The sequence below is a fragment of the Sinocyclocheilus grahami genome, unplaced genomic scaffold, assembly GCF_001515645.1.
Source record: "Sinocyclocheilus grahami isolate Dianchi unplaced genomic scaffold, SAMN03320097.WGS_v1.1 scaffold24.1, whole genome shotgun sequence".
NCBI lineage: Eukaryota > Metazoa > Chordata > Actinopteri > Cypriniformes > Cyprinidae > Sinocyclocheilus > Sinocyclocheilus grahami.
This window is the reverse complement of record NW_015505203.1, coordinates 52,360-61,621: the sequence shown is the minus strand read 5'-3', so window position 1 is coordinate 61,621 and position 9,262 is coordinate 52,360. Positions and strand designations below refer to the sequence as shown.

The following is a 9,262-nucleotide window of genomic DNA, read 5'->3' as shown; positions in this document are numbered from 1 at the left end:
AATCATGTATACTGGCAGAATACCTTGGACCAGAAACTCATGTTCTAAAAACCAGCAAGGATAATACACACAAAATTTTAAATTCTGTCATCGTTTACTCACCCCATTTACTCATGTCATTCTCAGTGTTCTGTTTGGAATATGATAAAATAATTTAAATTTTTGAGTGAACTATATCCCTTTATTATTATTTCTTTCTTTCTTTCTTTTTCTTCCCCAGCAAGGACATAGGCTACTATACAACATTTTAACATTGGTTATTTTTCACAGAAGAAATATTGCACTAAATACTAAATGTTTTCTCTATTCAAACTACAGCAAATATAATTGCTGTGAGCCTTAAAGGGGTCATATGATGCGATTTCAAGTTTGCCTTTCTCTTTGGAGTGTTACAAGCTGATTGTGCATAGATAAGATCCCTGAAGTTGCAAAGACTAAAGTCTCAAAACCAAAGAGATATTCTTTATCAAAGTTAAGTCTCTGCCACGCCCCCCTAAAACGGCTCGTTCTAACACGCCCCCACATATCTACCTCACTATGTGGAAATATTTGCATAATGCGCCCAAATGTTCACGCAAAGAAAGAAGGCGTGGTTTCAGTAACCGCAGTTAGTGTTGAAGCAGCCATGTCAGGGAGAAGCTGTGTGTTTCTAGGTGAAAGCAAAAGCACTTTATTTGGTGTTCCGAATGTAGATGCATTTAGGAATCTTTAAGATCACTTACAACAGAACAGCAATGCATTTTATAGACAACCGTTTCGTGAACCTAGGAGAGGAGGTAATTCTGACTTTGCTATGACAATCCGGCGCCTACTTTTTGCTTATGATCCCACTTGAAAAGAGTGTGCAATGCAGTGTCTAAACGTGTCTGTCTATGAATATCACACAGAAACAACATATATATATATATATATTTTTTTTTAAATTTTTAAATTTTTTTTTACTTTCACGAACATGGTGTCATCAATCTCAAAAGCATACTCTGACACATATTGACTGCTTTATTGGCAAAAACAGTCCATATGGCACCTTCAGCTTCATATGAGGACGAAAACCCTTTCGGAGACACAAACCTGTAATTTTACAGTGAGGCCGACGAGAATGTTTAGTCAGCTACATTCCTTACGGTAGGTTCCCGCCGCAGCGCGCGAATTCTCTTCTATTCCTTACGTACGGTAAGTGCTTGCGGCTTGTGTTGGTTTTGCGATTGTCACAAACTGTAGCACGCGAGCGGCGCACAACATCAAGGTAGCAAGCAACAGCCTGTCTGCGAGAAAAGGTAAAATGGATAATGATTTCTCTTTCTTATGAAACGCTAGCTGCATTTCTACATTTAAAGTCAAGCATTATTGCAGTTTTCTTGTTCAAAGAGAGCAAAAGTGTTAGGACAATTTTCTTTTTGAAGGAAGAGCGTGTACTCAGTCACCTTCTCTCTGTTTGGTCCGATTAATAAAACCCTGGAAACAACGTCTACGGTAATTAAATACTTACCATTTACAGTGTTATTCTGTTTTAGCTTTAGACTAAAGAGAACAACTGGCTAGCATTGAAAAGTTAGCTTTGAATAAAATCAACTGTCTTCCAAACTCGACGTGTTCTCTGCCGTCTAACATAATACACATATAGACTGGCTTTGGACAGTTTGTCGTTCTCTGGCGAACATTTTACGGTTGTAATAAAACACACAGAGACTAAATGAGTAAGTAAAAGCAATGGGAATGGTTTGAAACAATTTTGCAAGCCAAGCTTACAGTACAACATGGTTTGTTGAGGGCACGTTGAGACGTTTTAAGCATAAGCTACCTGCATTTTATTTCAATTCTTTACTAAAATTAGTGCATTTTGCCTGATCTATGTACATGCCTAAAGTGCTTTTCTCGATATTTACGATATTATAATGTTTTAGTGGTTTTACTGTCTTTTTTATTGCAGTAGGCTATTTATACTATTCCTGTCTGGCAACCTTCACAGTGCAGAGCTATGCACGTTTTGTTTTTGGTATTTTAAGCTAGAGTATGTATTTATATGGCAAAATGAAAGAGTTTTGATGTAGTCTCTTTGTTATGGAGACAGAATTACTTTCTGATTTGTATTATGGGCATGCTATACAATCAGTTTTTCAACATAAACTACTTTTTTTTCTTTAGGATTTTGAGATGGACAGTTAGTATATTGAATAACAAAATGTTGTCTATTAATGTATTGTCTATTAATCCAAGCAGCTGAGTCCTTAGCCATCTTCAAGAAACGCCTAAAAACATATCTCTTTATTTGACCCACTAACTATAGCTCTCTCTATTCAACCTCTATTTTATCTATTTGTTTTCTTTTTTTAATAAAAAAAAACGCTTGACCCTCTAACAATTGCACTCTATTCGTTCACTGCTTGTTTTCTTGAAAAAAAAGGCCTCTAACACCATTCTCTATTCTTCAAGTCTTCAAGTACTGCATTAGGCTAACCAAGACTTGTCATAACACTTGCAAATTATTGCTCTTTTGTTGATTTTGATTGCTTCTATTGTCCTCATTTGTAAGTTGCTTTGGATAAAAGCGTCTGCTAAATGACTAAATGTAATGTTACCATTATGTTAAAACTCCTTTCGCTACTCTTATAATTGGCTGTCGATGTAGAAGTTTTCATTATGCAGTGGATCCAGTCTTGTATACTGCTACACTTTCTTATATGATAACACCGAAACCAGCGTTAACAGCCGTATCTATTTTTCAGAAGTACAGAATCGTATTTAAAGCACTTAATGCATCAGTGGTGTTAAGGACAGGGTTTAAGAGGGTAAGCATAACAACTGGTCACAAGATCTAATTTTGCTTGCTTTTAAAGTGGTTTGAAATAATGTGTAGTTATGTTTATTTGGACTTTATTTGATCCAAATTCCCTCTACACTGCACAGATAGCCTACAATTGAACCTAATGACACTCTGATCTAGACATGTCTTGGTTTGTAACTATGTTTGATAGTGACATTAGTCACTTTTCAAGAAAAAAATGGTTTAAAACATCCACACTGCACGGTGATGAATATCAATCATTTAATCAAGTTTTATGCAGAGGCCAATGGACTGGCCACAAGTTGAGCAAATAACAACATGTTTAATTAATAGTTGTTTAACTAACAGTATTGTAAATAGGATTTTGAATTTGAAATAGAAAACACTGCTGTTCTCATTTGTAAAGGATATTTATTAAATTAATAATCATTTTTTAATATCATTTTGCACCACAGTGCCATCTGACGGGTTTCAGCACCTAGATACTGCAGGTTTTCTTATTTTTCATGTCAAGGATGCAAAGTCATTGAGAAGAACAAAGAACAAATTTTGCTATATATAGATGAAATATTGATAAACTATACCGTATATGTTTCTGATAAAACAAACATTGATTGATAAAGTCATACCCTAGAACTCGAAGGCTTACTGTGTTGCAGTAAAGACTTAAATGGTGTAGAAATAGCTTTTTACTTTTCAATGCCTTTAATAGATTTACTGTAGCTTCTAAATGAAATGGGCACCTAATGTGACGTTCCTCACCATATGGATGTACATTACAGGAAGCACTCTTAATTGGGTCAGTCCCCTGTGCTCTGTCTGACGACTTTAACCTGCTTCACATTAATTAATAATTTTCTCTGTTCCTCAGCTCTCTGTAGATGCATGGTGGAATGGGCATCTGAGATTTTACTAGAAGACGCTGGACCATATGTTCAGAGAGTGGGATTTTAAATTCTGTGTCCATCTTAATTGATTAGAAGTAAGTAGTCTTTTTTTAAATATAATGTTTATAAAACAATGGCATGTTTATAATCTGTAATGTTATTAGATTTTTTTTTCAGAAAATCTCAGTTGTATACTTTTACCATTAATATTCTTTTAAATGTGAAACAAGCAAAATATGAAGGTGGTACTTCAAGCTTGAATTGTTCTGATGGGAAAATCTATTTTTTATTGGATGACCACACAGGTCAGGGGCCAGATTAAATGTTCTAACTGTTTTATTGTATTAATTTCATTATAATTAATTGAGTCACTTGAGCCAATACAATCAGGACACTTAAGATGAATGAAATGCTTCCGAAAGCCTCTTTAGACATTGTGTCCTTTTGCTGTAGAAAAGCGAATTTGTGAGGCCTTGGACTGAATCACTGAGGAAGATGCATGCTGTGCTTCATGAAGTGAAACATTAACAGCTCTGATTGAGGTAATGCCTCTGTGCTTAGTCAAATTACCGGATCATCAGTAACCCCGGGCCAGAAGGAAACGTTGTTCCCATTCAGTGGTACATTTGTAGGTATAAGGTTAGGAGTGTGAGGGCTGTCTGTGGAATTATTTTACAGTAGAGAAGGCACATTTTTTGTTTCACCTGTGTTGACCAGTGTGGTGCTGTAGCGCAAGACTGTAATTCAGCTCTCCTGATGCAATTCAAAAGAAGAAGACGCAACGCTTCAGAGCAAAAAGCCGAATCTGAAGCTGCTGAGCGGCGTTTGGATGAATATGTAAATATACAGTATACGGCGCGCTTTCCTCTCAATAACAAAATAAACGCATCAAAAACTGACAGCGGTGAGAAAGCAGCAGTCAAAACGCATCTGATTACAGCGATGTGGATGTTTGCACGAGCTCTGCAGTTCAGTACTCCAGTAAAGTCCAGTCAAGTCACGTTTATTTATATAGTACTTTATGCAATAGATGGCCTTAAATCAAGCAGCTTTACAGTATTATGAAACGGGAAAAACCAGAGTCAGTGACGGTTTCAGTTAGAATTACAGCTTGATTTTCTGTTATAAAGCAGCTCTCCAGTGTGGAGCTAGCAAATGATAAAATCTTTTTATTAGTGGGGAAAAAAACATTTAATTAAAGTTATATTTTGGTTTGCAGAGATCAAAGCTTGATCTAGCTCAGGACTGTTTTAATTATCATAACCCTATAAGGTATTTTATGAGAGATTATGTTGTGAATAAAATAGTTTATCCAAAAATAAAACGTCTTATCATTTAACCTTTATTTTGTTTCTTATCCATATGACTTACAAAAAGATATTTTAGGTAGAAGGATGTGTCATTCAGCTACTTTTTCATATAGCTAATTAAATGGTGAATAAGAGAGTTTCTCTGCCATCTCATTTTGTGTGCCAAATATATTTATTTGTATAAATAAATTGTATAATTGTAATTACATATGACTTTCAAAAGCTGAAGTGATTACCTTAATTTAGAATATTAGAATATGTATAACTCAATATTTAACTAATTGCAAAAGCTGAATAATCAATAAATGTCTACTGATTAATCAGCGAAATAATAGATGATTAGTCGATTAATCGTTCTAACAATCATTAGATTAATCGATTATCAAAATAATCATTTGTTGCAGCCCTAATATGCATCCAAAGTTGCAAATAACAAGTGTCTGCTAGAATTAGATTTTGAAAAAGTTTAAAGCCAATGATTTTAGTCTTATCTTCACCACCAAACACCCCACCCATCCTAGCCATGGCATTTAGCAGACAAACATTCCCATCTTTCCACATAAAAGCCCTCATCTGTCTCAATCTATAAATTTGCCTCACAGTTTTGTTTAGTCCTTGCACTAGACGTCATAATCATATTACACTACATGACCTTTTTATAAGATCATTTGGCATAAAAACACAGAAAATAAGAAAAAAAGAGAAAAGCTGCATCCAAGCTTGTCCAGATAGTAAGCATCTTGTGTATTAAACAAGTTTTTTTCTTGAACAAATCTGTTTACGTTTGGTTTGTTATGACCAATATTGTAAAGTAATAGAGACACAGATGGCGGATCGATTAAGGTTAATGATAAATTATGGTTTTATGTGATGCTTGGTTTCTAATGTTTTCATTTATTAGGCTAATGTTTACTCCGTTTATTAAAGGATTTTACAGTCTTCACAGAAGAATTTGAGAGGTTTTGGAGGTTAACTTCCTGTTTTGCAGATCATTTTGACTTTGATGTGGCAGATGCCGTGTTTTCATTCAAAGAGCACAGTGAAGTACTTCTTACAATTTCGGCTGATCGCCTGTCACATATTAGGAAGGGCAATTGTTTGATTTACTAAATTCCCCTTTGGATCAATAAAGTATCTATCTTTCTGTATTGACATTCCACATACTCCATTGTCTAAGATATGAAGATTCCTATGGCATGGGAGGCTTCATTCCACTTAAGCATGTGAAATCAGATGCAAAGAGTCTTTTGTGAAGCAAAGTGCAGAATGGCTGTAGCCTTTAAATATAAACCAAATTGATTTTTCCCCACACATGGCATGGAAAGAACATCCTCAACCCTTTAACTGTCCGACACAGATGACTGCACAGCAGCAAAAAGGGCTTTTCATTCTCCAACCTAGTTAGCTTTGGGGGTCTTTGTCAGGAACCTCTTTGGCAAAGGCATTTAAATATTTAGATGTACTAATTAATTTTTATAACCATAGACTGTCTACATTTAGCAGCTTTGGCTAAATACTCAGCATTTTTATATATTTTTGAAATATTATGTCTTTCCCCCACAAGAATGTCAGTCACTTAGGAATGACTGCAGATGTTATTCTGTATTTGACTGAACTTTATACCAATTAACACACTTGTAGAGAGAAAAGGGAATCAGGCAGAACTGTTTACCCAGAATCAATTTAAGATTATAAATACATTATGATTATTTGCTTGATGGCTGTGTGCAAAATCTTTACTTTATAGGAAATGCAAGGAATGGGCATTTACCTACTTTTGGCACTGAAGATTTTAACCCAGACATGTTGAAGGCAGCAGGATGATTTGCTTTCTAGTCACCACTGAATAATTGTTCAAATAGGCTATCATTTTATACTGATTTGATACTGTTAAAATTTGATTGAGAGGTAGGCTTGCAATTTAATGGTGGAATAGTTTCTTTTGTTAACTTGGTGTTCATGTTCAGAGATGGCTTATTTCAGCTAAAGTTATCCAGCTAGTGTAAGCAAACGGCTTAGTTTATTATTGCTCTGAGCCATCGGGGAGGAAGAGTGTGGAAGACAAATTCACTGTGAGTGAATCAAATTATTGCTGTGATAACTGAAAATTCTGGTTTGGTCAGTTCAGCGTTTTTACAAATATCATGAGATGTTATTCGATGTTCTTAGATTTTAATGGCATGGGTCATTAATCTCATATCATACCTGTTGTATTCCTAATATATTTTGTGTTGTTTCATGAATATTGTTAGCTTGGCCCAAAATAATATCTTCCGCTTTCTTTGTCTTGTAGGCAACTTTGTTGATGAGATCTAATTTGGTCATGCTACCTTGTGCGGCTTGCTTAGGGTACAGATACAGATTTTACTTCATTTTGTGCATTTGAAGTTTATTCAAATCCATATAAATATTACATTACAAGATTTTTCAGGATGTTATATTAGTGTCATTGATGGGCTATTCTAGTTTTTGTTAATATTTTGAATTAGATGATTTCATATCTTTTTAAGTTTTAGTAATTCTGCTGTGTTTTTGTAATTTTTATTAGTTTTTTATGTCCATATAGATTTTCGTTAATTTAGTGTATTTTATATTTTAATATTTAAATTTTATAATTTAATTTTTTTAAATAATTTTCTGTTAACATTTTATTATATATTTTGTATTTTTATTATTATTTCAGTTAATGAAAAACATTTTTATGGTTTTAGTTAATGATAATAGCCTTGATCAATACTCGACTCATTGTAAAATGTAGCAAACAATTTTTTAAATAGAAATACTTATACATTTGTTAGAGCTTTCTACATGGAAATTTTAAACAAATTCTGCATTTGTACTCGTTTGAACTAACTTGTGCAATGTAGAGCTTACCACATTCTTTTTTTTAGTGTAGTGTGATTTACCACCTTATGACAACTGAATGAATTTTGTACAATAGTGTGTCTTCCTGTCGCCCTTTGTTTTATTCGTCTGGTGGGAAAATTGAAGTGTTTATTGTTTAGAGGCTGTCTATTTCTGCTGATGAATCACCTCATAGGTTGGAATATGAGCATTATGCCAGCTCTGTTTTACTTCACCGGGACTGTGCTGCTTGTTCACATTATTTCCACTGAGGTGACTGAGAGCAGCTCCTGGACTTACACACAGCAGGCAGAGCTATCCTTCACATGCCAGCTGCCAGAAAGCACAATTCACAGAAATTACGATGTGGTATTTTTGTTTCTGCAATTACAGAAAGGTAGCACTGGATGTTTTAATACACATTAGGCGATAAATAAAAAAATGGCAGTGCCAACTTAATTTTGAGCACTGATTGTGGGAACTGTTTGTGCTCCAGTAATACGGAATAATGAAAGTGCTGTCAGCTTAAAGCAGCCCATTTCAGTGTCTGCTATTTAACGACTTTAAACTTTATACTGGAGGTGTTTCTTGTAGACATCATGTAGCCGCTTTCAGAGGCAGTTCTGAAGATCCAGCGGAAAGCGTCATGCGGAGCTCTTCAAATCAGTATGTCAGGCCTGACAGCCTAAAGCAGGGTGCGAACTACGGGGGAGCTAGGGGGAGCTCGGCTCCCCTTAATAAGACATGGGCTCCCCTGAAAACATGATTTGTGAAATTTTGGGGGGTCTCAAAAAATATTGACTGTTATTTTGACGTGCAATTTCAGTTTTGTGTAATGTGATCATCGTGGATTATTATGTGTAAAATTGCAAAAATATCATTCATTCATGCATGACGGCGATTTAAACCTAATTCACTTCAGTAAAGATAACTGTACATGCTATTCTTGTCATGAGCATCAAGGTGTGGGGGTGCTGCGGTGCAAACTCCACCCATATTTAGTACATGTTAACTCAAAGATTCGTAGAAAAAATATAAACGTTGGACTCTGTGGTCGATTCTGTGTTAAGGTAAGGCATGTTATTCGCAATTATGTGTTGTGGCTGGGTTGTTATAGGTCTGCGTGACTCTCGATGTCTTAGGCCTAATTGAACGGAGGAATTATGGTATTCTTCTGTAGCCTGACGACGAGTAACTTTAACCGTTTCAAAATCAAAATTTCAAAATCACACAAGGTCCCCAGATAATACTAATCCCATGCGAATTTGGCTGAAGACAGCCTGATGCTTTGTTTATAGACTATTTGTGGGTGGCTGTTTGTTGTTTCACCTATCAATTCGTGTCGATAAAGTATAATAGGGTAAATCCTGTATAGTGATTTATCCTATATAGTGCTTGCATAAAGCAAGTAGTGCATACACTTGTAGCTGTTATGT

General features: G+C 35.1%; 1 protein-coding gene across 1 annotated transcript in view; it reads left to right on the top strand.

Annotated features, from left to right (window-relative positions):
- Positions 1 to 1,160: 1,160 nt before the first annotated feature.
- Positions 1,161 to 9,262, top strand: part of LOC107562993 (tumor protein p53-inducible protein 11-like) — a 32,636-nt gene continuing 24,534 nt past the window's right edge. The window contains exons 1-2 of the mRNA XM_016247766.1: positions 1,161 to 1,277; positions 3,657 to 3,767. The gene's annotated coding sequence lies outside the window, so the exon portion shown is untranslated. The remainder of the gene's footprint in view (positions 1,278 to 3,656; positions 3,768 to 9,262) is intronic.